At 44.6% G+C, this 25,621-nt stretch overlaps 1 pseudogene; it reads left to right on the top strand.

Moving 5' to 3' along the window:
• The first annotated feature begins 451 nt into the window (after nt 1-451).
• On the top strand, nt 452-1,148 carry LOC129516598 (high mobility group protein B1-like; annotated as a pseudogene).
• The last annotated feature ends 24,473 nt before the right edge of the window (nt 1,149-25,621 follow it).

Genomic DNA, 25,621 nt, shown 5'->3' with positions numbered 1-25,621 from the left:
TTGTTCTTCTTTTTCAGTATTTTCTTGGGTTTTCTTCATTGCTTACTATCTCTCTGAACTAATTTTCTAAATAATTCTATTTCTTTAAAAATTTATATTTTCACATAGCTTAGAATGAAAAGAAAAACCATGAGAAATAGTGAAGTCGGTGTTCAGCCTCCAGCACCCGGGCAGCCTGTGGTATCAGTTTCTTGCACATCTTTCCAGAAACAGTTCACATCAATTTCACATGCTTGCATCTTACAAGCATTACAATCTACTTGCCTCATGTTTTAAAAATTCCTAGACATTGCTAATATTTAAAATGGGATCCAGCTCAGTAGATAAGTAAACTTAGAAGATTGGCGTCTTTATGATGAGGAGAGTTCCTATCCATGGACATCTGGTCCCTCTCCCATCTGCATGTTTTCTTCTGTGTCCAGCAGCGTTTAAAGCTACTACTGTTCAGCGATTGCAGTACATTGAGCTCCATAGAGACAGCGCCGGGGCAAGTGAGAGCCAGATGGGCACTGGGCGGCTCTGTGCCTCGCTGAGGAAAATAATTAAACATGGGCAAAGGAGATCCTAAGAAGCCAAGGGGCAAAATGTCATCATATGCATTCTTTGTGCAAACTTGCCGAGAGGAGCACAAGAAGAAGCACCCAGAAGCTTCAGTCAACTTCTCAGTTTTCTAAGAAATGCTCAGAAAGGTGGAAGACCATGTCTGCTAAAGAGAAAAGAAAATTTGAAGACATGGCTAAGGCGGACAAGGCCCATTATGACTAAAGGGGAAACAAGAAAGAAGTTCAAGGTTCCCAATGCACCCAAGAGGCCTCCCTCGGCCTTTCTCTTGTTTTGTTCTGAGTATCGCCCAAACATCAAAGGTGAGTATCCCAGCCTATCCACTGGTGATGTTGCAAAGAAACTGGGAGAGATGTGGAATAACACTGCTGCAGATGACAAGCAGCCTTATGAAAAGAAGGCTGCTAAGCTGAAGGAAAAATATGAAAAGGATATTGCTGCATACCGGGCTAAAGGAAAGCCTGATGCGGCAAAAAAGGGAGTTGTCAAGGTTGAAAAGAGCAAGAAAAAGAAGGAAGACGAGGGAGGAGGATGAGGAAGATGAAGAGGAGGAGGAAGAAGATGAAGATGAAGAAGATGATGATTAAGTTGGTTCTAGCACAGTTTTTTTTTCTTGTCTATAAAGCATTTAACCCCCCTGTACACAACTCACTCCTTTTAAAGAAAAAAAATTGAAATGGAAGGCTGTGTAAGATTTGTTCTTAAATTGTACAGTGCATTTTTTTGTATAGTTAACATACTACCGAATGTGTCTTTAGATAGCCCTGTCCTGGTGGTATTTTCAATAGCCACTAACCTTGCCTGGTACAGTCTGGGGGTTGTAAATTGGCATGGAAATTTAAAGCAGGTTCTTGGTGCACAGCACAAATTAGTTATATATGGCGATGGTAGTTTTTCATCTTCAGTTGTCTCTGATGCAGCTTCTATGAAATAATTGTTGTGTTAACTGAATACCACTCTGTAATTGCAAAAAAAAAAATAATAAAGTTGCAGCTGTTTTGTTGACATTCTGAATGCTTCTAAGTAAATACAATATTTTTATTTAAAAAAAAAAGCTACTAGGGCATCCCTGGGTGGCTCAGCGGTTTGGCGCCTGCCTTCGGCCTAGAGCGTGATCCTAGAGTCCCAGGATCGAGTCCCATGTCAGGCTCCTTGCATGGGGTCTGCTTCTCCCTCCTCCTGTGTCTCTGCCTCTCCTTCTCTCTCTCTCTGTGTCTCTCATTGAATAAATGAATAAAATCTTTAAAAAATTAAAATTAAAATTAAAAAAATTTAAAAAGCTACTACTGTTACTATAAATGTATATTTTATTCCATCAGATCTCTTATTTATAAATGAAAGTTATTAATTTTTGTATATTAATGAGGTGCTCCCAGCCACCTCATTAAATTTTCCAATTTCATGGAATTCTAAATAAAACGAGCTGCCCTTCTGAGGACCTGTGTGGGGTGGCAGGAGCAGACAAACAGGGATGAGCACTTCTCAGACAAAACAGCGCTTTGCTGACAGTCCTCTCCAGAAGCAATGAGCCACACAGAGCACAGGTCCTCCTCGGCCCCAGCGACAGGAGGGCCCTCTGGCATATAGAGGAGCCCTGCTCACCCTCCTAGGGGATTTGGTTTTCCGCACCTTCCTTATGATACGGTTTTCGTGGTATTTATTTTGCTCGCGGTTTCCTGAGTTTCTTGACTTTGTTAATATGTGATTTTTACCAAACTTAAAAATTTAGCCACTGTTTCATCATTACTTTCCTGAACCTCTCACTCCTTTCCTTCTGGGATCCAATTACTTATATACTCAACCTTTTGTTATTTTCCACAGGGCCTTCAGGCTTAGTTGATTTATTCACAAATCTGTTTCTCTCTGTGTTCTTCACAGGGGCTAATTTCGGTCAGTATGCCCTCACATGGAGGATCTCTTCCTGCCCTCACCTCTGTCCTACCATTAACCCCATCTAGGAAACTTTTTACTTCAGATAGAAATTCTGAAAGTTAAGGTAGAGGGGAAGATGGAAGTGGAGTAGGAGGACCGAGACTTGAAAAAGAATTTCGAAATTTAGATATTATCTTTTTCTTTTCTAGAATTCCCATTAAGTTCTTTTTTACAGCTTCTCTTTCTGTGCTAAGATTTTTTTTTTAAGATTTTATCTATTTATTCACGAGAGACACAGAGAGAGAGAGCAGCAGAGACACAGGCAGAGGGAGAAGCAGGCTCTACGCAGGGAGCCCGATGTGGGACTCGATCCTGGGTCTCCAGGATCACGTCCTGGGCTGAAGGCAGGCACCAAACCGCTGAGCCACCCGGGCTGCCCTCTGTGCTGGGATTTATTTTTTAAAAGTAGTTATGAGTGTATTTTCCTTTATATCATTGAGAACGTATACATATTAGCTGTTTAAAATATGTATCGGCTAATTCTAGCATCTGGCTTATCTTGGGGTGAGTCTCCACTGCTTGTCTTTTTTTTTTTTCTCTTGAGAATGGGTCATATTTTCCTTTTTCTTCAAATACACCAACCTTATAGACACTTCAAACCAGATAATTCTTTGTTATGGGGGCTGTCCTGCGCATTATACCACGTATTGATTTTTTTGCTTTATGTTTTAATAACAGATTCACTTTGTTGAACTAAAACTGCAAATGCTGTCTCTTGGATATTGGTTCAAATCTCAGTTCAGTTCTTTTATTCTTTTCTGAGTTGCCTAGAGTCTGCTCCATGCATGTTTGCTTCAGGGGTCACCCAGAGATTCAAGTAGAGTTTACACACAAAATTTGGGGCTTCCCTCTTTCCAGAATTCTTCCTCGCTTTCCAAAGGCTATGGTTGTCCCAAACTCTTCTTTTGGTTCTCCAAGCAAGAGAGACTGTTGGGTTTCAAGTTTTAGCTGCCCTAGACAGTGAATCCTGGGTCCTGTCCTCAGGCCAGAAACTGTGAAAACAAGAGACCCTCCAAGTGCCCACATGTCCACTCCCCTCCAGAGTATACCTATTTGTGGTCACTATGCAGTGTATTCAGGTAGTTGTTTTTTATATCTTTGTTTCAGAATTAATAGTTTTTAGTAAATTAAAACATCCAAGCAGGTGTATATTTGGCATTACTTGGAAGCAAAAATCTGTACATCTTTAATCCTGCAGGAGGATACAGAGCCCAACATGGGTCTCCATCCCAGGATCCTGAGACCATGACCTGAGCTGAAGGCAGATGCTTAATGGACTGAGCCACCCAGGTGCACAGGACGCATTTTAATGGAAGTTTTCAAGTTTGCTAGCAGGGAAAGAATTACTGCTTCAGGTCGTTTCACTATCAGAGGCAGTGACCAGTCTCTGCTACCTTCATCTGTAACATAGGAGGGTTTTGGGGAGATGGGCAGGACATCTGTCTTGTTAGCTCTAGCAGAAGCCCTCTGAGAACTCTGCTGGTGGCAAGTCTCCTCCAGGATGCACATTTATCATCTAACCAAGCACATCATCCCCGTCTTCCTCATCACGAGCACTGCCTGGTGAAGTTTCCCACTGTACTAAGTGAAGGGACATTCTTCTGGTTCAACTGAACAGTTATAGGCTGCACACAAAACAATTTATTGACTTTGTGAGTGTTTTCCTCATAAGTTCTTGTTTGTACTTAAATAGAGCACGGAAACATGTTGATTCTGCACACCCTTAGTTATTAATTCTTTCCTCTCTCATTACATCTAAAGTGCTGTGCTAAGCAATAAGGGAATAGAATGAACACCGGTACCTGTCTTGGTAAAGGTAGAGCTAAGCCATTAAAACAAAAAGACTTAGAGACTCTACACATCTGTCACTTTTCCATGGAACAGTCTCCAGTGAGCAGTCCAGGATGGAAAAGGAGAGAGGGAGCCATTCCCTCTGGCCATGACCATCAGCTGACGGTTAGCACTGGTTTCCAGCCCAAAGAAAAGGGTAAGGAGAGTGTAGAGGATCAGACTCAGATGTAAGAGATCTCACACTTGGATGCAGGGTGCTTCACTCCTCTTCACAGTCCCACAGCAGAAACACAGTCACACGACTGCACCTGCCTTCCAGGAGTGCGGGGTCATGTGATCTGTCACCATTCTCTAACCTTGGCAAAGGTTAGAGCAGATTTTGGTTGGCCACCCCCAGTCTCTACCACCATGATGGAAAGTCAGGAGTTTTCATCTCAGCCTTGCAGGCAGACATCTGCAGTTAGATGAGAGCCCTTCATGTGATTGACCAGAGTACACCCCTCTTTCCCAGCCGTCTTTTCAGACACACTGTATGTGGAAGTGTGCCTAGGGGATGGGGCAGCAGTCTCTGGTGGGTCCTGCCCACAGATTCCTTTAGCTCAGCATTCCACCCAGACGTTCTACAAACTACCAGTGAAGACCCATGGTGATCATAGCAGATACTGGCATGAAAGAGAAACAAGAACTCTGATTCATTTTGCGAGGTGCGGGGGTGGGGGGGAGCTTACCTCAATCCTTGATTTCCTTCCCTGGAAAGACTTTGAAAAATCAGATATAGATTCTCAACCATGCTTTTGGGTTCCTTCCAGTTGGAAAATCAGGTACTTTTTCTGAACTATGCCAGTGCTTTATTTTTATGGCACATTTTCTTTTGTTTCTCTGTCTGAGCCAATCCCACCCACAAGGCACCAATGTCATCCCATGTTCACTTGGAAAATGAGGTTTGGACAAGATCAGACAATCCATTCCTTGGAAAGAGCATCACAACTTCTGCCTAAAAGTAACCCTTTAAACGGGAAAACTCAAATGTGTGGCTTGTCATTGGCATGACTTTCTTTTGTCCTGGGCTGATGCAGATGAAACTGGAAATCCCCAAAGGAAATCATGCTATTTGGTTACCCTCAAATGCTTGACTTAATGAGGGTTTTTAGTGGCAGAACCACCAATGGAGGTGACAGACCACGCTGTCCACATAGCGTCCTCTTTATCTGGGCACCTGTTTGCCCCCAAAGAAGCCTCAGGAGAGATTTCAGTAACAGAAGATGGCCAATCAAGGGGTAGCATGTGTGCCTGTGTCTGCATGAGAGCAGCCAGTCAGCCCAAGCCCCCCCCCCCGCCCCGCCGTGCCCAGAGGTTCCACGCCTCGACCTGTTTCAGCCACAGTCCAGCCACCCCAGGGAGCCTTCCCAGGGCTCGATGGAGCTTCGCCTGGCCTCTGGAGCCACACCCACCCTGACTTCCAGTCTTCCAGGCTTACCTGGAAGAGTGCATGGGCAGGTGTGTCTGTGCACCTGGACCGAGGCTTAAGTTAGAATCTCAAAGCAGTCCACACCCTTTAAGATGCTCAGAACAGTAGACATGTATTTATTTATTTTATTTGGTTTGCAAGGACACCTGCCAAACAAGAGATCTTCTCAATATTCAATACACTCCTTTTGTTTAAATGAGATGACGTTACAGTAAGCAAACTAGAATCTTCCTTCAGCTGAAAGAAGGGAGAAGAGGGAAAGGGGTAGGGGAACAGAGTGGAATAGAAGTGGGTCTGTGTGGTTCATGCATGTGCACTATCTCATTCGAGTTTCTGGAGACTAAGTGAAGCAGGCATTGTCTTCCATTTTACAAACAAATAAACCAAGGCACAGAGGTTTAGGAATTTGCCCAAGAAAGGGGAAGAGCTAGGAACAGAGCCCAGGGATGTCTGATTACAAAACTTCCCAAGACATCATGAGAGCTTTTTAAATAGCGCCTTTACATACAGGAGGAGGCAAGAAACAAGCCCTTCCAAACCAGAGGAGGTTCCAAGGAACCAACTAGAATGTGAAAAGGGGAAATGTACACAGAGCCTTCCATCCACTTTTCCAGCAATCTGGGCCACAGCACCATCTCCCAGGGAGGTTCTGGTACTCGAGTGCAAACCCAGGGGCAGGCTTGGCCTGTCTCTATGGCTGTCTGCCTTAAGGTCGGCACCTGCACAGATAATGACAAACACATAGTAAAACCATTTTTCACAAATGCCCAGCGGGCCATAAAGTTAGGCTCTTCTCCTTGTGTGGGGACACCTGCACTTTATGGGAACCCTTATCATCCCTGGTGTGTAACCACTAAACGCCAGAGGTGCTGGCATTCACCAAGCCAAACAGAAATGTCCCCACAGGTATCTGAAACAGCCCCTCTGAGGCAGAGCCACCCCTGAAACCTCTGAAATGGAGGATTAGTAACAGATAAACAGGAAAAGTCGACTCAGAATGGGTCTTGGAGGCACCCCTTACAAGCTGTGTGACTTTAGGAAAGCCCTGTAACTCCCCTTCTGAGCCTCAGTAAACCCATCTGCGAAGGGGGGGTTCAGATCACCTGTTTTATTTTCTCACTGGGTTGTCGTGAGACAACCAATCAAATGTGACCCCACTCATGAAATGGCTTTTGGAACCCCCAGAGCCCTCCCCATGGCCCCACCTAGACCCCACATGTAGCCCACACTCCACCCCATGACCCACCCTGCCCATCTGGAAATTTGCATGGCTCGTGTCCCATTTTCTCTGGCACAAAATCTTTTTCATTCCACCATCCGGGAAGCAATCTAATAGGATAAATAATACTTAGGCACAGTCAGGTGGTAACAGATTCTTCTCCACCAAGTACACCGGCATCTTAAGAGAGTGTTCCCAGAGACAAACTTCACTCGCCAAAGAGAAAGTCTCGAGTGTGGCTGTGTGTCTAGCAGAGGCAGCTGGGACTCTGGTGCACCCGGGATTGGGAGATGTGCGGACATCTCCCAATGGACGTGGACAGAGGCTGAGACCTGGGGTGCTGCGACCCCGAGCAGAGCAACCCCTCTATGCCTGGATCTCTTCTTCCTTAACATGGAGGGCAAATGACTCTGTCTTGTGCAGCGGGACATGTGACACATGTGTAGGTCCTCTACAAATAAAAGCAGTAATTAAGAACAATAATGTTAGCTCACATGCAGAATAAACCACATACACGTAGTTCACATACACATGAGAATGGTTTTGCTCCTCTAGGGAAAGGCAGACGGTGATATTGTGTGCTTGCTACTTGCTTATTGGTGCATATTTACAAATGCTGCTTATACGAACCCCAAGATCCACTTCTGTCTCTGGGACACCCAGCCCATGAAGGCATTCACAAACGCTCCTCTAAGGACGTGCTGGGGGAAATCTGTTCTAGAAAACTCCACGAAGCCCTGAGGGCAGATTCCACTCTTGAGTAGGTAATGTGACAGAAAAGGGCACAGGACCTGTTTTTCAGTTCTGGCAACTCCCTCATGGCTTTTAAGACACAAGTATGTGTCTTACCTTCTCTCAGTTCCAAGTTTCCTGAACTAGAAACCAGGGATAACGATACTTCACAAATAAGACTTGCCTTTTCTCGCCGTGGAAACCAAAGAGATGAAGCCTGTCGGAAATTCCCTCTGAAGTACAATCGGACCTCAGATTCAGAGCGACAGCCCATTAACATTGTTGACCTCACATCCCCATAACGGAAGAAGATATTTCCACAAACCTTCCTCATGCATAAACACGTATTTGTAAACTATAAATGGGTACTAGCATGCTAACAGATTACTTGCATTGTAAAACATGCACAATAATTAAAATGCTGAAAGCATGAGTTAAGAATTGAACACAAAATGCACTAAAATAATTGTGTGTTATTTTATGTATTTATAGTACAGAAAACCTTTAAAAATTTTTTTTTTTTATTTATTTGAGAGAAAGAGACAGAGCATGGGGGGTGGGGAGGGGCAGAGGGAGGAGCAGACTGCTGAGCAGGGCGCTGGATGTGGGGCTCCTCCCAGGACCTTGGGGTACTGCTTAACTGACTGAGCCACCCAGGTGCCCCCAGAAAACCTTTTCATGCTCACTAAAGTGGCGCTATTCTCCATAATAAGATTTTTAGTGAAAGCAATGTGATTGAATGCACTTCAATATTTTTTTTAAGATTTTATTTATTTATTTATTTGAGAGACACAAGAGTTGAAGGAGGGGCAGAGGGAGAAGCGGATTCCCCACTCAGCAGGGAGCCTGATGTGGGGCTCGATCCCAGGACACTGGGATCATGACCTGAGCCAAAGGCAGACGGTCAACCGACTGAGCCACCCGGGCACCCCTACACTTCCTTATTTATAAGACTCTTACTCTATCATTTTCTCATACAACATCTGCAGGTCTGATTCTGAGTCATTTATTTTGATACTTGATTTTAATGGCTGCCAAACTTGTAAAAAGTACTCCTTAAAGAAGCACAAATCCAAAGATTAATGAATAATTAACTTACCAAATCATTTTACTCATTTTCCAGTCTTACCCACCAATTATGCAAACATTTTTTGTTGAAACTCAGCTAGTAAATTTCCATCTTCCCTGATGTCAATTAGTTGTTCATGCAAATGAACCATACGGCACTACCTGTTAACATTTTTTAGCAAATAGGGTTGCAACCCACCATCGTTGGGAAGATTGTTAAATAAGATAAAGATGTCTCTGTTTTTTTTAAAGTATGCAGACAGGAGTATTTTAATAGATGACACACATTATTTTGGGCAACAATAAAAAATTTAGTCCATCTGTTTTCCAAAGTTTCTCAGATTTCTTTCAAAATCTGTTACTTTCTTACTTCTTATTTTTTTTTAAATCACCTTTATCTTGAAGGTACAAATTAAGAGTGTTTATTTTTCTTTTAAAAATATCTGCTAAGAAGCATCCTTCCAACAGCCTTTTGTTTTCCCAGTGATGGGTCACAAGTCTTGCACAGCTATGTTATTGTTATTTGTTTTGTAAAAGAAAACCATATAATCCATCTTCGAGTCCAACAACCTTTAAGTTACTTGCTACAATTTCACCAGAATACTCCTGTGTGGTACAAATAGTTTTCATGGTCATTCCCCACCACATCACAAAGTACGATAAACCTTTTATGTTTTTGTCTCTAAATCAACGTAGCTGTGTTGGTGACAGCTGAGGCATCCGCAGGACTTGTGGCCATGGGAGTTTGGTTGCTGTAAGTCCCTCATCCAGGTACAGGGAATGAGCCCCTCTGCTGTAGTAACTAGGGCCTCACTCCATATCCTCTCCTGTTCTGCTTTAGTTGATGAGAGAAGCGACAGTTTTTCCACTGAAATTTATTCATTTTAATAAAAAGCCATTTACTGTTAAGAGTGTATGTTAGAGCACATCTTCCTTTACATACACAGGGGAAAATAGATCTTTTCAAAAGTTAATTGTTGTGGGGTAACTGGGTGATGGGCTATGAGGAGGGCACTTGGTGGGATGAGCACTGGGTGTTATACTGTATGTTGCCAAATTGGATTTAAATTTAAAAAATGTAAAGAAAAAGTTAATTGTTGACACAGAATGCAGTAAATACCATGAATCAAGACATACTGAATACATATATACCTGGATGAGACACAAAATATTCGCAGAGTCCCAAAGTGTCTCCCCACAAGATACTTGTTAATTACAGGAGAAGCAACAGTAACTTCCCAGGGTCTGACCAGGAGATCAAGGTGACCACCACCAGCCATGAGCCAAACTGATCCATGCCACCCTGAGATAAGGGGCTGAGCAGGACCCAGCATCGCCTCTGGTGTTCCTGCCGAAGACACACAACCTCGATCCATTCCTGAGAAAACAGACATCCTAAATCTAACCAGCCGGTCTGCTTCCAAAGTGTTAAGGTCATGGGGCACCTGGGTGGTTCAGTCAGTTAAGCATCAAAGTCTTGATTTCAGCTCGGGTCATGATATTGGGGTGGTAGGATCGAGCCCTGCATCAGGCTCCAGGCTCAGTGGGGCATCTACTTGGCATTCTTTTCCTCTGCATCACCCTGGCTTGCTCTCTCTCTTTCAAATAAATCTTTTTTTTTTAAGCGTCAAGATCATGAGAGGCAAAGAAATCAAAGAAAGACTGGGGAATAGTCCCACCAGGAGAAGTCAGAGGAGACCCCACAACTAAATGCAGTGTGGGATCCTGATAGAACCTGCTAGGAAAAGGCTAGCGGTGGGAAAATCAGAAATACGGACAAGGACTGCAGATAGTGCACATAGAAGCTGATTGCTAGGTGCCAGCCATTGCACTGCGGCTGGGTGAGCGCCAGCATTTGGTATGGGGGAACTCTGAACTAGCTTTGCATCTTTTCTGTAAATCTAAAATTATTTTAAAGTGAAAAGTTAAAAAAAAAGGAACATTTATACTTTTATCCAACTGTGTAGCAAATCTCCCACACTGTGTAATGTGTTCTCACCTAGTCCTCTCTGTGTGGGGCAATGTTTGGTACAAGCATTCCGACAGTGTTTTGTAACAAAGGGAATGCATTTCTGATTGCCACCCCATCATTTTCTTTGTATTTCAGCTGTGTGAACCACAGTTGGAAGTGCTTCCTCAATGGTATTTGACTTAAATTGCTGCAAAGTTCAAAAACTCAAAAGAGGCTTCTGGAAATGTATTTAGTGAAATTTCATACTGTACTGTAGGATCTTTAAAATGGTAAAATTTTGTTTTCACTTTCAAGCATTTCATCCATAAGTGCCTTGCTCATCTCGATGGCTTCATGCTATTATCAGCTGATATTTCAAAACAACATATGCCAAGATGAGGGTTACCCTTGAAGATCATGAATCTATATCAACAACTCAGACAGTCTAGATCATTCTGAATCACATGGCCTCATGAGGCTTGAGTGGGATGTCATTGTTTTGCCCCATGGACTGCCACAGAAGCTGCAGGTGGGAGGGTCACCTTTGCCACCTCGCTGTTGGCTTAGGTTTGCTTCTTCAGCGTGATCATCCATCTGCAATTCTGTGTGGGATTCTTTTTAACTCAGTGTTCCATTTTGTAAGGATTAGTTTTCCTTAAAACCGGATAATTTATTTATAAAATTCTGGACAAAAGCCACTGAGGAGCCACTGTCCACCCTCTGATTGGAGCCTTCTGGCCAGGACGCCTCCACACGCCCGTGACAGTGACCACTCAAGAGACCCACTCAGTAAGGGCCCTAGTGTCACTCAGAATATTAAATGCTGGTGAAGTTGGTTTCTTTATGTTTCAGATGAAAATAAATATTAAGAGAACTTCAGGTTATCTTTTCCCTGCTCTCCAAAGCTGTAGTAGCCTTAGCCACATGTGACTATTTCAGTAAAACTGTAAATTAATAAACAGAAAGTAAATAAAATTAATGTTTAGTCATGCATTTTCAGGAGCCACATTTTAGGTGCTCAGTAGGCAATGGCTACCACACTGCCCGGAGGAGGTAGAGAACATTTTCCTCAGCGTGGCACATCCTCCTGGAAGGCAGCGTTCCAGTGGGTCACCCTGTGGGCCCCACTGTGTGGCTTACTGCCTTACAGTCGTGCTGAAGATCTACTGTGCATGAACGCTGGTGTGAGCTACAGGTCTGCTCGGCGTGAGCCCCGAGCATCGGCACACGGACTGTGTCTATAGTGCAGGGTTTCGGAGCCTCCAAGCACCCCTCCGCTGCAGTGTTCTTTTCACTGCTTTGCTCTTGAGAAGCTGGGGAGACGCCGCGGGCCCCATGAGTACTTTGCTAGGTGTGTGGGAGCCGGGGAGGCCCCAAGGGGCCCCATGAGCTTGGCTCCGGGGTCTGAGTTTCCTCTTGACTCCAGCTGGGTGGGGATCAGCACACACTTAGCAACATCTGAATAGACCAACAGCTACTGTGGATCCAGTTCTCATAAATCAAAGCAAAATGATAGTTCAATTTGCCAAAACAGAGTATTATTATTCGTCCTGTGGTTCATTACAGGACCGCTTATTAAGATGTCGAAGAAATACAGGCCTGGATGAAAACCCTTTAGGAGGTGGAAGCGGGTCCACGTGATGAAAGGTCAACCGTGTGCCTGGTGCAAGCCAAGTGTGGGGGTGTGGATGGAGGATGAACTGGGGCTGTCCTGGAAGAAAAGAAGGTGAGCTGTGAGAACCAAGAACCTAGAGGCTCTGACATGGTCAAGCTCCCCCAGCTAAACTCTATCCATTTTGCAGTTTAGCCAAGGGCTGGCCCCCATCAGAAGTTTTTTTGGTGATCCAAACTATCACACTGGCATATTTCCAGCATGAATTATTTTTCACCTGGGCAAAAAGGCTGGAAAAGTCAGGTCAGTGGGAGCTGAGGAAGCAGGCCGTCAGCAGCCCAACCCCCACATGTACTGAGAAAGACCCTTCTGGAAATACAGACAAGGAAGAGTGCATCCCTGCAGATCCCCAGTGGAGAGGAGTCCTAGTGCACATGGGACTGCTTTTCCCACAGGTGGAGGGAGGTGAGGAGGGAAACAGTAATGGAACAGAGTTCAGGCAGGAGAGCTGCCCAGCCCACTCCCCACAAGACGAAGGACAGAAAAGATGATGGAGTAGAATTCTGTTCATTCACTTTAGCTGAGGGATCTGCCCGAGGATCTGGTCTGGGGTTTGGCTGGGGGTTCTGGCCAGGGGATCTAGCCAGGGATCTGGCTGGGGGTTTCTAGCCCTAGGATCTGGCCCCCAGAGGATATGGCCTTCGGGGGGATCTGGCTGGGGATTCTGGCCAGGGGTTCTGGCTAGGGGATGTCCCCCAGGGATCTGGCTCTGGGTTCTGGCTGGGGGATCTGGGCAGGGGTTCTGGCTGGGAGTCTGGTCCAGGGTTCTGGCCGGGGGATCTGGCCCAGGGATCTGGTCTGGGAGGAAGCAAGCACCCTGCGGTGTGAACACCTTCCTGCCAGTGCATGTGGAAGATGGATAGCTGATTTTCTTAACAGGAAACAACATCTGTTTCTACTCAGGGACCAAATAATATTTTTCAAAGTCTGGCTGAGCAACTGGGTTTTCTTTTACTGGCAAACCCCGCACAGCACCTTATAAATTTGATACTAACTCCTTTTTCTTAACTTGTTCCTTCTGCTGACACATCAGAAAACAGAAAGGCTTATGTTCTTTCATCTGTCTGTGGTCCTGTAACTTCCCTTAGAGCTGTGGGGCGGAGCGGGGGGACTCTCACCCCCTAGCGCCTGCCACCTGCCTCCTGTCCTCTCAAGCCCCCTGCCCAGAGCAGACCCTCTCTCCCAGAGCTGACAACGCAGTCTCCTCTCTGTCCTGATGCCCATACCCTTGCATGGTCAGAATCACAGTGGCCAAGCTGAAAGAGGTCTTTGTCCAATGGGGGAAGAAGAGAAAACCAAGTATAAACTACTTTTTTTTTATTGGAGGTCCACACACACAGAGTACAGTATAAAAAGTGCATCAATCTTAAGTGTATAACTCAATGATTTTTCCCTCCCAGTCCACTAAACCCCTCACTCCCAGAAGCAACTACTCTTCCCATGAACCAGATACTCACATGGGCCAATGAATCTCTCAAGAGGAGCTCCTGTTAACCACGTTCAGAAGCTAGATGTATAAAACAGTGATACCAACTTAGTCATTTGCAGTTGGAAATACAATTTCCCCAGGAATTCATTCCCTGCTGGCAAAACTTCTCTCTTGCCAGGAAGATAGAGACCTATTCAAAATCAGTGTTCTAAGACTCTCGCTCCCCTGGACAAGAGCTAGGGGAACATTGCTAACATCTGCTGCCATGATTCTTCTTGTAAACTTCTAGACCACAAACCCCACACTAGTGGGAAAGACTGACAACACCAAGTGTTGGCCAAGAAGTGAAGCAATTGGAACTCACATGCACTCCTGGTGGAATGTAAGCTGGTAAAATAACTCTGGGCGAGAGCATGGCATTATCTGCAAAACCAAGCAAGTGCCTGCCCTTAGACAAGCAAATCTGTCTCTAGATTTAGGCCTAACAGATGTGCATGCATGTGCTCTCCTAAAGGCATGTGTTAGAATGTTTGCAATAGCTTTATTTGTAAAAGCGAAAACCGGGAAGTTACCCAAAGCCCATCTATGAGAGAATGGGTAGATAGAATGAAACACTATTCATCAGTGAAGCAGAAAGATAATAGTGACCCTATTAAGGTCACTTAATGAGTGGCATTAAGTAAGTGGCGGAACCAGGATTTGAGCACAGAACCTTGCTTCCAACCCTGAGATTCTCTTACCTCCTGACGCTATGTAATAATCACAGTACTTCCATACATTGCTGGGGGAATATAAAGTCAAGTAGCCATTTGGGGAAGTGCATGAGCAGTCTATAATAACATAAAAATGCATTTGCCATAAAATGTAGCAATTATATGTCCTCCAAGATACAGTCTAACCATACCTGCAGTTTATGTAAAGAAAAGTGTGCTAGCACAGTTGTAATAGAATAAAGGGGTGAGCTGTCACGTGATCATAAGATGGAATGCTATATAGCCCTTAAGATAAACTCCATGTTTAGGTATCTATCCAAAATATGAATGGATCTCATGTTTGATCTATATGATCTACTAAAAAAAATGAATAGATTCTAAAAATATAATGTGATCAACAGCATAAAAATGCAACCCACAGAATGGGAGACAATATTCGTGAATCATATGTTTGATAAAAGATTAAAACCCAGAATAGAGAACTCCTCAAACTCAGTGAGAAAAAAAAAACTGAATAAAAATTGGCAAAAGGTATGTCTGGGTGGCTCTTTCAGTTAAAGGTCCATCTCTTAATTTTGGCTCAGGTCATGATCTCAGGGTCGTGAGATCAAGTGCTACATCCAGCTCTGTGCTGGGCATGGAGCCTGCTTGAGGTTCTCCCTCTCCCTCTGCCCCTCCCCCTGCTCACACTCTCTCTCTAAAATAAGCAAATATATCTTTTTAAAAATTAAGTATGGGCTTAAATAGACATTTCTCAAAGAAGATCTACAAATAGACAAGCAAATGAAAGGATGCTCAATATCACTAATCATGAGGTAAATGCAAATCATAACTACAATGACATACCACCTCACACTCATTAGGATGGCTACTATAAAAACAAAACAAAACAGGAAATAGTAAATGTCGACAAGGAATTGAAACCCTTGTGCACTGTTGGTGGGAATATAAACTGGTAGGAATGTAAAACATCACCACCTCAGTGGAAAACAGTATGGTGGTTCCTCAAAAAATTAGAATTACCGCATAATCCAGCAAGTCCACTTCTGGGATACCCAGAAGTATTGAAAGCAAGGTCTTCTTTTTTTTAGTTTTAATTTAAATTCAATTTTCCAATATATACTATAACACCCAGTGCTCATCTCATCATGTGCCCTCCTCAGTGCCCGTCACCCAGTTACCTCCTCCCCTTTGTTTGTTTCCCAGAGTTAGGAGTCTCTCCTATTTCATCTTCGTCTCTGAAAGCAAGGTCTTTTTTTTTTATTTTATTTTATTTATTTTTTTTAAAGATGCAGAGTTTTATTAATTTTATTTATTTATTTTTTATTTATTTATGATAGTCACACAGAGAGAGAGAGAGACAGAGACATAGGCAAAGGGAGAAGCAGGCTCCATGCACCGGGAGCCCGACGTGGGATTCGATCCCGGGTCTCCAGGATCGTGCCCTGGGCCAAAGGCAGGCGCTAAACCGCTGCGCCACCCAGGGATCCCTGAAAGCAAGGTCTTAAAGAGATGTTTGTACACCCATGTTCATCACACATTTAGCTATTGTGGATAACCCACAACAGCTAAAATGTGGAAGCAAACCAAATGTCCATCAATAGATGAATGGAATAAGCAAAACATGGTGTGTGTGTGTGTGTGTGTGTGTGTGTGTACAATGGAATATTTATTATCCAGCCTTAAGAAGGAAGGATATTGTGACATCTGCTATGACATGTATGAAACTTGAGGACATCGTGCTTAGCTAAATAAGCCAGATGCAGAAGGACAAATTCTGGTGCCACTCAAATGAAGTATTTAGAGCATCATATTCATAGAGGCAGAAAGTAGAATGGCGGGTGCTGGTGGGAGTGTAATTGGGTAACGGGGAATCATTGCTTAACAAAGACAGATGTCAATTTTATAAGATGAAAAGTTATAGGGATGGATGGTAGTGTGGCTGCACAACATTATGTCTACTTAATACCACTGAACTATACACTAAAAATGGTTAATATGGTAAACATACATATTTTACCATAGTAAAAAAAATTATTTTAAAAAAAAAGCATAAGGTAAAAAGCCTTCATGACCTGAGTCGTGGGAAAGATACTTTTAACAGGACACAAGCAAATGCTCCCATAAAGAAAAAGGTGCATCTTTTGGACTATATTTTAGTTAAGAACTTCTGACCTGAAAGCTAAGCCAGCTAAAAGTCAAGCTGTGCAGTGGGAGAAGATACTTATGGGACAAAGAGATTGTACATCCCCAGTGTGAAGAACTCCCACAGACAGTTACATATCCTTGCTGGTCTCTTAGCTGGACAAACACGTGATGAAGATGTTCCCATGGGGAAGATGGGGCCTGGCCATGTAGGAACTCTGCATACTTCTCTTTACAACTTTTATATAAAATCTAAAGCTATTAAAAATTAAAAGTTTACATTTAAGAACAGGTTAGTGAGGGGTCGCCTAGCTGGCTCAGTTGGATAAGCGTCCAACTCTTGATTTTCCTCAGGTTGTGATCTCAGGGTGGTGGGATCGAGCCCCAGGTCGGGCTTCACACTCTGTGAGGAGTCTGCTTGTCCTCCCCCTGTGCTCCCCCCAGTCTCTAAAATAAATAAATAAATCTAAAAAAACAAAAACAAAAACCACAGAACAGGTCAGTTCTTCCCCCTACAGGTCATTCTCTCTGTGTTTGACTTAGAGGTACTTTCTTTTTCTCTCTCCATCTTCACCAATGCTGTGGACCATGTGCATTAATTGGAATTTTGTGGAAATGTCTGTATCACCTCACATTTGGGAGCCATCATAAATACATGAATTTGTAGGAAGCTTTCTCTGTGTGTTTACACAAGGATGCCACCCCTTTTCCCCTCATGGTGGTGAGCCCCTACTTCCTAACATGGGGCAGGGGGATGGAAACAGTTATCCTGCAATCGTGGAGCATTTGGAGATTTGAGGAAAGCTTTCCAAACGTGAAAAGGACTCACAAGTCTGGCCGATAAAACTGCAAAGTCAGGACATAGATTAAGAGAGATTTATAGCCAATTGCGGTTCAAGTCCTTTAACTAATATTAATTCTCTCTCCAAGTGGGGATGTGAGCAGGGAGCCCCATCTGTCTGAATCCCCTTTTATGAAAAGAAAGAACAAGCAAGGAATTCAGGTATTTTTCTCGAGTAGACCACCTTCTACACAATATTAGACTCTTGCCCCTCACCTTTAACCGCCTCCCCCCCCCCAGGGTCCCACTGTGGTTTTCCATCAGGAAAAGTATGAATCAGACTTTCTCTAGAGTCCAATGTCCTTTAACACATAAGCATGCCCATCCACCTGGCACGGGGACCCAGCCACCACCATCTGGGGATCACAGGGAGACAGGCCCTGCTCATCCCCTTCCCACTCTTGGGTCTAACCATCAAATCCAGATGTCCAGATGCTGAGCCCAGCAGCCTCGGATAACTGGTGCCTTCCCAGCCCCTCACCCGGGGAGATAGGATCATGGTGGTCCACGTGGGGCCACACCCAGGAAAGTGTAGCTGAGGAGCTCAGCATATGCTTTTCCTTTGTTACTTGGCATCCTTCCCGAGAGGGAAGACCCAGCAAATTAATTCATATGATGTGCACTCAAAGGAATGAAAACATGGAGAATTTGGATCAACCTCTGTTGCCACCGAGAAGTGTAAATTCACAAATGGTTCCCAGTCACAGAATAACGGAGGAGGAGGCCAGTGGGGGCGACACTTCCTAAGTGGGCAGGGGCAAGTTTGAACCAGCTTGCTCCAGTGGTTCCCAAACTGTGCGCAGAGGAACCCTGGGGGGCACCACAAACCCCCAGCGAGTGACAGGATGCTTTATATCGTTTTTAAGGAGACACAGTAAGACTCCCGGGAACCACTAGCTTCAGTTCACAAGTTCATAATTTCAACATTAGATTGTAGCTGTGTGCTGTAGGTGGTGACAGATCTCTGTGGAGCTCGGTTTTCAGCTACCCCAGCGAAAAGCAAGAACCAAGCAAAAAATAGTGGCTATTTAAGGATTAAATAAAGTAGTTTTCATTTTGACTTAAGTAGTTTTTTTTAAATAGCTACCTAGTTGTAAGGCTACAAATACTAAGTTGTGTGGATGTTACTCTTGATAAACAGCATCATTAGGGCTTTCTTTTTTTTTTTTTTTTTTTTCATTAGGGCTTTCTTTTGGTCAAGGGACATCCTGCAAAGTGGCCACCATACTAGGACAGTATGGGCTTCTTAGCCCAGAGCTATGTTTTGGGAACCTCTGGAGCAGGCTTATGTCCTCAGACTCATAAAGGAGATGAAAACAAACCCCAAAGTGCAAACCCACTTGCTTACTGCTTTTTGCAACTCTCCCTATTAATATCTTTCCCACACTGAGTGCCTCACGAAGCTCTCATTCCATTCTCCAAAATGTAAACATATACTTTAAAAATGTCATCAAAGAAAAACATCATTCCTCCACTGAATAAAGCGTAAAATTCAGAATCAGATTTGAGATTCTATTTCTCAACCCTCCACTATAACTGACAGCCGTGGGCCAGTTGCTTCACTGAAAATCCTTTTTGCTGCAAACCAAGTGTATCTTTGGTTTTTTTTTTTGTTTTTTTTTTGTTTTGTTTTGTTTTTTTTGTAAAACTATAGAGTTCTTTTGGAGTCAGAAGCAGCAGAAAACTAACACCTAGGAGCAAGGTTACAAAGGAAGAGCAAACAAAAACAAAAACCCCATAACCACCTAGTGACAACTGGATGAATGAACCCTCTGGGGGAAAATCTCCTAAGGGGACTGATGTGTTTGTGAAGCCAGGAGGACCGGACACTAGCTCAGGGGGACTCATATCTGCCTCTGGCTAACTAGATGTCCTCACGGCCATGCCATCCAAACGCCTCCTGCCTGTCGCCAAGCTGCAGGAGCAGGTGCAGGGAAGGGGGGCAGCCTATGACTCGGCCTGGCCTCCATTTCACACACCCCCACCCCGCCCCAGCTGCCACCAGCTTGGGGCTTGAGGCCTGGAGCCTCCCATCTTCCAGACCTCGGCTCCTGTCAGAACTCAAGGGGCTCAAAGCCACCAGCCCTTGGGCGCTTGGGCTGCCTGCTTCTCCCTAAGTCTCTGGCTGCCCCGGGCTGCTCTGTCCCCCACCCCCCACCTCACCAGATACGGGCGCGGTAACTCCCCCGTCGTGGTGCTGCAGGAAAATTCAATGAACAAATACAGGTCAAGCAGTTACATCCGTGCTTGTGGCCCTGGATAGAGCTCGCTCTTGTTACTGTCAGGGTACACAGTTGCTGAATCAAATAACCAGAGTGTTCGGGCTTTTGAAATGTATATCCAGGTTCTCCCAGAGAAGTTTAGGGCACCTTGCCTCTTTTTTTTAAAGGGCCCACCAAGGGACACCTGGGAGGCTCAGCGGTTGGGTGTCTGCCTCTGGCTCAGGGCGTGACCCCGGGGTCCCGGATCGAGTCCCACGTCGGGCTCCCTGCATGGAGCCTGCTTCTCCCTCTGCCTGTGTCTCTGCTTCTCTCTCTCTCTCTCTCTCTCTCTCTCTCGTCTCTCTCAGGAATAAATAAATCTAAAAAAAAAAATAAAGGGCCCATCAATATGGTATATTTTCATTTTCCTTAATTTGCCAATTTGATTCACACCATGATCTTCTGCTGTATGCCCACCCAGAGGTAATTCGGTTTTCTGTCTGGTAAGGACTGTTCAGAGGAATTTTTACACAAGCCAGTCCGCCTTCTGAAGAGACAGTTCTGTCTTCTTGGAGAGCCTGGTCTCTGTGGCTGCCCGGCTGTTTGGTGTGGTGGACCCAGGACACGCCAACACCGCCTTTCCCTTCCCTGGGGCGAACCCCAGTCCACTCAGGGCGCTGCTCTCGCCATGCCCACCTCACTGCCCCTCCTGAGCCCTCCCCCCGCACTCCTACGCTTGGGAAGCAGGGCAGAGCTCACAATCCCACCCCTCAACCACCAGCAGGACCCCTTAACTGCTGAGCAGCTCCCCCAACCGCTGAACAGCACCCTCAACCGCTGTGTTGCACCCCCTAACCACTGAGTGGCACCCCCTCACCACTGAACAGGACCCTTTAACCACCGAGCAGCACCCCCTAACCTGGAGCAGCACACCTAACCACCAACAGGACCCCCTCAACTGTGAAAGGACAAAAGCAAGCATCCCCCAAAAAGACTCTTTCCCGAAGAGAATCTTAAGACACACATAGCAACTTACAACAGACAAAGGAAGATGCTAACTATGTTTATGAGGAAAAAATAGAATTGGCAGTTCTAAGCTTAGAGCAGTGTACTCCTGGAAGGAGAGAAATGGATCAACTTTAGTTGAGTAACTATAAAAGGAGAAAAGGAGGTCAGATAAAAGGAAGGAAGGCGTGTTCTGACGTACATGTGAATAGGAAACAAGCACCTTTCATAAAGCGTTAACAGTGAAAGGATTGATTGTAGGGCAGAAAAGGAGTCCTGTTGGGGTACAGAGGGAAGGGCCTAGGCTTGCCAAGGAAACGCTCCAGTGTTTCAGGTCACACAGTACTGAAATACGAGGTCCGCGAGACGAGGAACCAGCCCAGACCTACTAGAAGGCCAGGGGGGCTGCTCAGTGGGTGTTCCAGCCTGGGCATCTGGCCTGGGCGTCCCGTCCACATTCGTCAGAGCTGTGCACCCAATAGCCCTGGCTTCACATGTGGGGAAATGTTCCCTTTTTTCCATTTTTTGGAAGAGTGTTTGAAGACAGGACGCCTGGGTGGCTCACCGGTTGAGTGTCTGCCTTTGGCTCAGGGCATGATCCTGGATTCCTGGGATCAATGCCTGCATCGGGCTCCTTGCATGGAGCCTGCATCTCCCTCTGCCTGTGTCTCTGCCTCTCCCTCTCTCATGAATAATAAATAAAATCTTTAAAAAGAAAAGAGTGTTTGAAGAATTGGTAAATGTTTGGTAGAATTTGGGGGTGAAGCCACCTGGGCTTCTCTTTTGCAGGAGTTGGTTTACATTGCATCTCTTCCACTCGGCCCCCACCAGCCCTCGCCTTCCTCTCCTTCCCTTCCAGGGTCCAGCTCTCCCTACTCACCCAAGCTCATGGCCCCGCTTCACCTAAATGAGGATCAGTGGCCTAGGCACCCATTCTTTCTGCTCTCCCTGAGATGTACCTGCTGTGGCTCCTGGACCCCTGCAGGAATAGGGAGTTAGCCATCCTACCTTACAGCAATATAGGGCAGACTCTCCATGGCTCTGTAGTTTACTCTAGTGGGCCCTGGAGATGCTACTTTGTGGTTTGAAAATGCCAAGTGGACCACTCTTCACAAGGACCTTCAAGAAATTGGAGCACCCCTGAGGTTACAGGCTAAACCCGTAACAGAGAGACTCACAGTCCATTCCCACTGTTTTCCCTCAAAAATTGACTGGTCAAAGACATAAGATTGCAGGCAACAAAGCAAGAAAGAGACAAATCCACCCCTAACTATAGGCATAGATTAGAATGTTTGGAAAGATGGCTGTGGTCTCACTGTGGAACCCCATGAGCACCACTGCAGGGAGGCAGGTCAATGCAGTGCAAACTTGTGGCTTGGTGGCTTAACAATCTGAAGGACACAAGCTGGGGCAACCTGCTCCATCCCAAACCCCAGTAGGTAGGCTGTTTGCAGATACTGTAAGCAAAGGGAACATGGGGGATCCCTGGGTGGCTCAGCGGTGGGTAGCGCCCTGGGGTATCCCTGGATAGCACCTGCCTTTGGCCCAGAGCATGATCCTGGAGACCTGGGATCGAGTCCTGCATCGGGCTCCCTGTGAGGAGCCTGCTTCTCCCTCTGCCTTTGTCTCTGTCTCTCTCTGTGTGTGTCTCATGAATAAATAAATAAAATCTTAAAAAAAAAAAAAGCAAAGGAAACATGGGATTTAGGATCGCCTAGCTTTAAAATGCAAAAAGGATCAAGAGTCCACAAATCCGTCCCCCATATGTCCTCCATGGATCCTCTTGGGGTCCATGACTAACTCCATGCAGGGGGGGGATAAGCACCCATCAGTGGGTGCCCCCACCTTCCAAGCGGACTCCCCCATTGACACCTCAGCTTTTCCTCCAACTTCGGAGTAGGCAAACTGTGTTTGGGAATGTTCCACAAGACCTGTTAATCTAAATATTCTTCTCTCAGGATGCCTGAATGGCTCAGGGGTTAAGCATCTGCCTTTGGCTCAGGGTGTGGTCCTGGAGACCTGGGATGGAGTCCTACCTCAGGCTCCCTGCAGGGAGCCTGCTTCTCCCTCTGCCTGTGTCTCTGCCTCTCTCTCTGTGTGTCTCTCATGAATAACTAAATAAAATATATATCTATTTTATTTTTTTAATAAAAAATATATATTTTTTTAATAAAATATATTTTTTAAAAAAGTAACTAATTTGAAAGTTTGGAACAAGCAGTGTGCAATCCAAGGACTCAAATATCCAAGGTCTCCAGAGACCTGCCTCAGAGCGAGCCTTGTGGGGAGTCAGCGAGCATGTCCCCCAAAAAACAAGGGCTGTGACAGTGGTGTGGTGGCAAGCCCTCTGGCCACTAGGTAATGGTCTTGGGGTCCTAGGATCAAGATGGGCTCCCCACTCAGCAGGAGTCTGCCTGTCTCCCAGTCCCTCTGCCCCTCTGTTGCTCCTGCGTGCATGCTCTCTCCCTCTCAAATCAGTAAGTGAATCTTAAAAAAATTATTTTCATGTTTTTATGATCTTTTAATTGGTCTTCAGGAGAAAAGAGAGGTAGATGCACAAACTGAAAATTCCATCTGGAAATGAAAATGTTTACACATTGTTTTGTCATTTTTTTAAGTGCTAGTTGTACACATCTCCATATCTTGAAGTGCTCTCCAAATAGAAATTCTCAATGACTGTGAAGGATTCTCATCATCCAGTTAAACATACATTTTTACATCATTTTCCTATTATTAAATATTTTGTTTCTAACTTTTAAGTTTTTAATACCAGCTGGTGAATGTACAGTATACTAGTAGATTCTGGTATACATTATGTTTTTAATTTAATTTTTTTTTAAGATTTTATTTTTTAAGTAATCTCCACACCCAATATGGGGCTTCAACTGACAACCTTGAGACCTAGAGTACATGCTCTACTGACAGAGCCAGCCGGGTGTCCCTCTTTTATTTTAAATAGTTATAAACAGTAACATAAATTACAATTAAAACAGCAATGGATATCTTTATATGTAAATCTTTCTAGACATCTCTGATTATTTCCTTGAGAAAATTTTTGGAAGTGATGTTGCAAGACAATCAGGAAACACACCTCAAGGTTTGAGACACGATGACAAACCACTCTCTCTACTGATTGTATCCACTTACCACCCCCGACAGCAGAGGGTGACTTCAGGGAAGTGACTTGGAAGTGTCTCTGAGCTTGTTAAAATAAAATTCTAGCTAGTTAGACTTAGCTAGGACTTAGCTAACCCGAAGTTAACTAACGAAATATGAACTAGGATTCTAGCTAAATAGGATTTAACAGACTATGGATCCAGTGGACTGTGACCTGCTTGAAACTCAAGGGCAGAAGAAGCTGATGTAGGGTCATTTGAAGGCCAGTGGTAGGTCATATCCTCTCTCATGTACTCAAAGGTATCTCTTCCCCGATCTAGAAATTCATTGCGTTTAAATAAGCTCTTTGGTTGGGATGTCTGGGTAGCTCAGCGGCTTAGCGCCTGCCTTTGGCCCAGGGTGTGATCCTGGAGACCTGGGATCGAGTCCCACATCAGGCTTCCTGCATGAAACCTGCTTCTCCCTCTGCCTGTGTCTCTGTCTCTTTCTCTGTGTCTCTCATGAATAAATAAAAATCTTAAAAATAAATAAATAAATGAGCTCTTTGGTGAAAAATCTGAAAGTAAGACTGCAAGGGAAAGATATTGAGGTTGAGAAGTTTTTCAGAGGTGGGGGCATAGGAGAAGGAAAGCCATGGGGTGTGTTGGTGCTGCTCCCAGAGCCTCTACCAGCCTCTGCCTGTCTCTGCCTGCCTCTCCCGCTGCGTGTGCTCTCTCTCTCTCTCTCAAATAAATAAATAAATAAATAAATAAATACATACATAAATAAAATCTTAAGAAAAAAAAAAAACAAATTTCAAACCACAAAGTATCAAAGGGCCAAGATTCCAAGATGTCTTTTCCATGGAATGGCAGGGCCTTAAAGCAGATATCTCAGTTTTAAGTACATCTTTTAAATGATGAAGGAAATTGCATTAACCCTTCATAGAACTTCAGAAAAGACTTTATCACAATCACACTACTCTTTAAATGAAGTCAGGAACCTACGTTACCAATGCTAGATTACATCATAGAAGGGGTCGTGAAATTCATTTTGAATCATGAAGCAAGGATGCATAATAAAGAAGTCAAACTTTTTTTTCTAAGATTTTACCTATTTGACAGAGAGAGAGAGCACAAATGGGGAGGGGAAGTGGGAGAGGGAGAAGCAGACTCCCCACTGAGCCGGGAGCCCCACGTGCTGCTGGATCCCAGGACCCTGAGATCCTGGGAAAAGGAACATGTTTTGGATATTTCAGTTGTGTTTTCTCTTCATTTGCATTAAATTTTATCACTCACATTTCTAAATAGAGACCATAGCACTTTGCATTTGCATTTATTTAGTATGTTAACTTTCAACTCAATTCTCGTAGGAAGAGACCTATAACAAGGAACAAATTAAAACTCTTATAGGACATTAAGTAAGTAAGGGAAGGAGGATGGTAGGAAGGGCACTGAGGTCAGCATTGTTTAAAAATGTCCTGATTGGGATCCCTGGGTGGCGCAGCGGTTTGGCGCCTGCCTTTGGCCCAGGGCGCGATCCTGGAGACCCGGGATCGAATCCCACATCGGGCTCCCGGTGCATGGAGCCTGCTTCTCCCTCTGCCTGTGTCTCTGCCTCTCTCTCTCTCTCTCTGTGTGACTATCATAAATAAATAAAAATTAAAAAAAAATGTCCTGATTATCCAGGAGGAGTGAAGTTAAAAATGAAGTTAAAAAAAAAGAGGCACAGTCAACGGAGTAAGTGCCATGTGGGAAGAGTCAGTGAACACTGTCCTGGGAAATGGTCAGAACAAAT

This window comes from Nyctereutes procyonoides, unplaced genomic scaffold (genome assembly GCF_905146905.1).
Source record: "Nyctereutes procyonoides isolate TBG_1078 unplaced genomic scaffold, NYPRO_anot_genome, whole genome shotgun sequence".
NCBI lineage: Eukaryota > Metazoa > Chordata > Mammalia > Carnivora > Canidae > Nyctereutes > Nyctereutes procyonoides.
Note: the sequence above shows the minus strand (reverse complement) of the source record. Positions and strands in the feature narration are given on the sequence as shown.